Below are 6,153 nucleotides of genomic sequence, written 5' to 3' on the forward strand. Positions count from 1 at the left end.
AGGAAAAGAATGCGAAGAAGTAACCTCAATACTCGCACCTTCTACGGAGTGTACGAATATCAGTGCAGTTCTTTTTATTCTTTGGGATTACATTGACCATTAACTTGCTTCCGAACGAATATCGAATGTCAAACACAAAATTGCTGTATAACAACCTCTGTCAGCTCTATACCGTATACCGCTTCCCACATATGCAACTATCTACCGCAATATTTCACGCTATTAAACAACACTGGGGTACAGTACCTGAAAGTGGAATAGAGTTTCATATTGTAAGAACGTATTTTCTGCAATCACAACAATGCCTATGTGTGGCAATATTGTATTCTCTAAATTTAATCCGAAGGTAATTGATATGACAGAATCTATTTTAATGAAACTACTATACAAACCGCAGTGTCCATGGACGCATGTTCTGCTAATGTGTGGCGTAAAGAAGAAAATTTGTATGACACATTAAATATTTCTAATAGTACCTTTAACATGTTACTTAATACTGCAAGAAAGCCTACCTGATGAATGGAGTTTCAAGTTTAAGTCTGCCGTACGGTCATTAACCGTTGAAAATATTTTCGTGTAGGCTTAATGAGTAACAAGACCTGTATCACTCATTCAACAACTTGGGAGTCTAAAGCGTAAAATACACAAGTTTGTATTTGTCTCTGGGGCACAGCCATGCGCAGGCGCAGAGCGAGCCTTGTCCGAAAGGTCAAAGTTTTGGCATCTTTTAGTGGTCGATAAATTATAAGAAAGTTTATTCTTTGCACGTAGTACATTTGGGCACTTCCAGTCTGGCTAGCAAGACGCTGGACAGTCATGGCGGAACAAAAAGATGATGCTTCATAAATGTAAAAACTAAAGTCCACTAAGGAGTTTGGAAAGAAACAAGTCCTAGTTGTCTGGAAGCCGGTTACAGGGAGAGCTCCTTGGCGAAGAGCAGCAGCTGATATTGTCCCTCGATCACTATTGCCTACACACGTGCACAGAGAGCTGATTGCCAGCAATTCACGTTCCAGAGAGCGAAAAAGCTGCGCTGAAGTGAGGGTCTTACTTGGCACGTGAGCCTCAATGAATTTTACTTGAACGTTACAAGAATGTGTCGAAATAGAAAAGTCGAAATAAATACCGGAGAGGTTGGACGACCTGTACATCAGAAACCAAGTGAAAGCTCTTAATCCGGTCTTTCTTCTTAGTTATTTATTTGCAGTGTGCTTTAATTTTTTTCTAAGTACTTCCCATTATTTCCTTAAACTAGGCGAGATTACAAAACATTTTATGAGGACACGGTGAATGCCATATTTTAGAAACGTCTTTCGTATTGCGTATCGACAGATGAGTTTCGAGCCATTCAAATCTCTAGTCTCTGTGGAAGTAACATCTTTGGTTGGATTGTAAAGCACTGTATCTTCTCATTGTCGTCGTCTGCTGCTTTTGACATCTCACTACTTGTTACGAATTTTCGTTTGGAAAAGCGAACAAAGCCATCAACGTAAATCGTTTTGCACATTACATATCGATTCTTGGACAAAATTTTCTAATTTTTTAAGAAATTCAGTCATCATTAAGGTCCCCATCCGAGGAGTTAAAGTTGCTCTGTTTAAAATGAGATACCTCCATGACGGAAGTTCTGTATTCTGCAAAACCTATATGAAATACGCTATATCTCAAGCTGACGGAATGAATAGCGGAAACACTAATGAAGGTAACATTCTGAAATTTGGTGATTACTCCTCTGGCATGTATTCAAGGGGCAATTGATTAATTTTTTTATTTTAATTCATTAGCTGCTGCTAAAAATGTGACGAAAGACACAAGACAATGCTACGGATTGCTTGTTTTCTGATTTCGAATAACATTCGTAGACTACCGAATGTCCGTAATGGACTCAACTCATTTTGGACAGCCGGCCGGAGTGGCCGAGCGGTTAAAGGCGCTACAGTCTGGAACCGCACGACCGCTACGGTCGCAGGTTCGAATCCTGCCTCGGGCATGGATGTGTGTGATGTCCTTAGGTTAGTTAGGTTTAAGTAGTTCTAAGTTCTAGGGGACTTATGACCACAGCAGTTGAGTCCCATAGTGCTCAGAGCCAGCCATCATTTTGGACAGAGCAACATTAACTCCACAGAACAACTTCAACTCATCGGATGGGGAGCTAAATGATGACTGAATTTCTTTAGAAAAATGAGAAAATGTTGTCCAAGAGCCGGCCGGGGTGGCCGAGCGGTTCTAGGCACTACAGTGTGGAACCGCGCGACCGCTACGGTCGCCGGTTCGAATCCTGCCTCGGGCATGGATGTGTTTGATGTCCTTAGGTTAGTTAGGTTTAAGTAGTTCTAAGTTCTAGGGGACTGGTGACCTCAAAAGTTGCGTCCCAAAGTGCTCAGAGCCATTTGAACCATTGTCCAAGAGACCATAAATAATGCGCAAAAATATTCACGTTGGTTACTTCATTAGCTTTTCCGAAAACAATCGTGAAAATCGCTTGTTTTATAGGCTGACTGAAGAGAATTGGACCCTTAAGTCCAGGCTTTTTTGTCTTGTGCGTTGCTGAGATGGGCATTTAGAGTCTGCAGTATTCTGTGAGCGTTGCTTGCTACCGTTGCATTGGAATAATTCTATATTGCGTTGTATTTCTATGTTTTGTTTTCAAATATGCAGATATGTTTTCATTATAAGCAATGTAGGCCATTGGCCTGAACGCGCCTTTTTCTTATAGAGTGAGGATTAGTATCTACTTTTGTTCCAGCCATGTGCAGGTATTAGTCGTTTTCCTTTTCATTTTCTCACTCACAAAATAGTATTACGGTGACTCGAACAGAATGAAAATTTTCTCTCATTGACAATACATGGTATTGTATCTCCATGTGGCCCCTTCGGCATGTATATCTGATGCTCAAGATCCTTCGCGCTTTTTCATTGAAAAAATAATTTGATTTAAACTCAGGTTTCCCTGAAATCATTTTTCAGTTCTACTACTTTACAGTTTAATCTACATGTGTTCGTTTACCTTTTAATCGTGTCATTAGTTGATACGAGCAATAGAAACAATAGAAACAAGTCGACTTCAGCACAATAATCAGCATTATGAACCACTTTCAGCAGACAAAATATTTTCTTCTTTACAAGCAATTTTCAGCCAGTTAAAGATAGGTGTGGACAGCAGAGAACTTCGAGAGACGTATTGCAGTCCTGAAAGCTGGCACTTTCGATTTGTATTACAGGTGCGTCGTAATTTGGTATTTCTTTAAAACATGTTAAAGACACCTTCATACATTCCTCACCTCTATGAAAGTGTGTCTGTTAATTAGCATTGCGTTAACATTAGTGAGATAGCGCTGTTGCTCATTCAAGGGTTAAACCTTTGCACAAGAAGGAGAATATTTCCAGGTAGGAATGGTGAATATCGCTGTTAGAAGTGGTTTTCGGTTGTATGAATATTTTTTCTACCAACTTAGCATGACTGATAAAACCGCTCAAAATTACCTGTTTCTGAGATAACCGATTTCTGTTTTCTTTATTCCTATTATTTCCTGTAGTAAACTCAGAAAACAAATGAAGACTGAAAAAAATTAGCTGTCTCATTTTTAAGACAAACAGAATCAAAATATTAAATTACTTAGCAATTAGAAGAAAACTTCCACCGTCCACTAGTTGCTGTTTTTCTCGAAAAGTGATAAGTGGTGAGTACTACAAAAGTAACACAGTAGTCTCCTGATAATTCTAATGTCTCGAAAGTCGACTCAAAAATCATGTTGTAATCGAGGATCACACCAGTGTTGGGCAGTACGAATAGTCAGTGCTTGAGGGTGAAAACTGAGATTGAATAACTCTGTTTTTCTTGTTCATTTGTCCATGTTCGAGGCCTACAAGCAGATGTCATGTAGACACAGGCAGCAGATCAGCTACATTCTATTTTATCATAAACCTTGAGTGATTTGTTAAGTTTTCTCCTCATATGATGTTGCAAATCTCTTGTGGATCCTCCCATTTTTAACCTTTTAAAGCAAATGGAGCATTGTACTTCATTGATACACGACTTCACAAAATACTTCCAAACTAACTGTAAGTATGGCGTAATTCTGTAATACAACTGATGTCCGAGACGACAGTGAAAAGCATTCCGTCTTCAGGCCACAATTGGCCCATCGGGACCATCCGACCGCTGTGTCATCCTCAGTTGAGGATGCGGATAGGAGGGGCGTGTGGTCAGCACACCGCTCTCCCGGTCTTATGATCGCTTTCTTTGACCGGAGCCGCTACTATTCTGTCGAGTAGCTCCTCAATTGGCATCACGAGGCTGAGTGCACCACGAAAAACGGCAACAGCGCCATGGCGGCTGGATGGTCACCCATCCAAGTGCCGTCCACGCCCAACAGTGCTTAACTTCGGTGATCTCACGGGAACCGGTGTATCCACTGCGGCAAGGCCGTTGCCGAGACGACAGCGAGATAGTAAGATATAGATCAGATGAGGCAGTTCTTGAACACTACATGTGATGATAGATACACTATTATCTCAGCAACGCTGTACCACTTCTTAGGCCATATGTCTGTTGTTCGTTTCTGTTGACAATGTTATTAAAATAGCACTGATTACTTTTCCCATCTTATGTTATAATGTAATATTTCGAAACAATGGAAATGTTACGAATAAAAATTACTCGTTTCTCGTTTTCTTAAAAGTTGTAGTTAAAAATAAAAAGTTTTAGCTCTTCTGCTATGGCTAATTGGTATTTTGATTTTTTTCACCTGGTAAAACATAAATAACATAACTTATAACCGAGGCACGATAAATACTGAAAAATACCGGTTATTCAGACAAATTAATTTAACCGATTGGTTTTCCGCGTCCCTGTTTCCAGGGCATTGATACCAGAGCCGTAAGAGCAATGCACTCAGATTTAAGTCTAACAGGCAGCAGCTAGATTTCAACAAGTTCAGCATCTTAAAAAATGGGCGGAATATGTGGTTAAATAACGTTTAAATGGCTTACCTTCCATTCTTTAAACATCTATCATTCACACACTATGTCGCTTAGCAAGAGTATATGGCGTCCTCTGTCATCAAATGGCAGACAGACGTTAGTAAAGTAAACTGTCTTTTTTCTGAGCTAATGTAGGTACCGAGGCACAGAAGCATCGATAACCACTTCACAATATGATAGTTCATCAGTTAAGAAAATCTACCTTTAGTTGTAAATACCATGTTGAAATTCAAACTGAGAAATATTTAGAGACACTAGCACGGAATAACTCCCATCTAGGCAGATGACAGGGTACAGTTATAACACAATACTTTAAAAAGAACAATATTATGCGTTTTCTTTTATTAACAGACTATTTATAATTTGAAAAAGAAATTTTTGCTCACATATAAAATTCATATGTCGATAGGGGAATTCGTCTCACAGTAGAATATAATTTACAGTCAATACACGAAAACGGGATTCAAATGAAACAAATACTTAACTTAGTAATAAATGAAAGAAAGATGTTTAACATTGATTCGTTAGGTATTTTTCATTGGTTGTACCTTGATTCTGTGTGATGCTGGACGTTTAGTCAAGAAATCTTTTGAAATGGTGTTACAAACCAGTAATGACGAGCCAAAAGGCAATGAACACTGCTCGACGTGAGATTTGATGCCACTGATGGCGTTACGGTCACGTTACGTGAAAGTAAAGTATATAAACGGAGCAAGAGCCCAACCGACGATAGGGGACGCAAATGCGTAAAACCCACTGACAAGCGAGAAACGGAGGAGTGTTATCGCTCAGCACGGACGAGCAGCACAGGAATCCCAAAGCTGGTGGCTGCTCGCGTGTCGTGAGAATCTACAGAAAGTTTTTGAACAACGGTGAAACTGCGGGTAGATGACAAAGCGTTGGACGTCCATGCCTCGTCACAGACCTTGGACGTCGGAGGCTGGCCCGCTCTTCAAAGCAGAATTGGCAGCAATCTGTACCATACCTGATATCTGATGACAAAGTAAAATGCTGATGTCGACACAAGGATTTCGGAGCTCACCACCGCTGAACATTTCCCCATATCGCAACAACCACATCGTCGATTACCATTGCAGTGTACACGGTATCATCTAGATTGGATCGAGGTTCAGTGGTAACGTGTAGCATGGTCGGAGTTCGTTGTTATTG

At 40.2% G+C, this 6,153-nt stretch overlaps 1 pseudogene; it reads right to left on the reverse strand.

The window, feature by feature from the left end:
* Window positions 1–4,316: 4,316 nt before the first annotated feature.
* Window positions 4,317–4,434, reverse strand: LOC124717691 (annotated as a pseudogene).
* Between the last annotated feature and the right edge of the window lie 1,719 nt (window positions 4,435–6,153).

The sequence above is a fragment of the Schistocerca piceifrons genome, chromosome 1, assembly GCF_021461385.2.
Source record: "Schistocerca piceifrons isolate TAMUIC-IGC-003096 chromosome 1, iqSchPice1.1, whole genome shotgun sequence".
Taxonomy (NCBI): Eukaryota; Metazoa; Arthropoda; class Insecta; order Orthoptera; family Acrididae; genus Schistocerca; species Schistocerca piceifrons.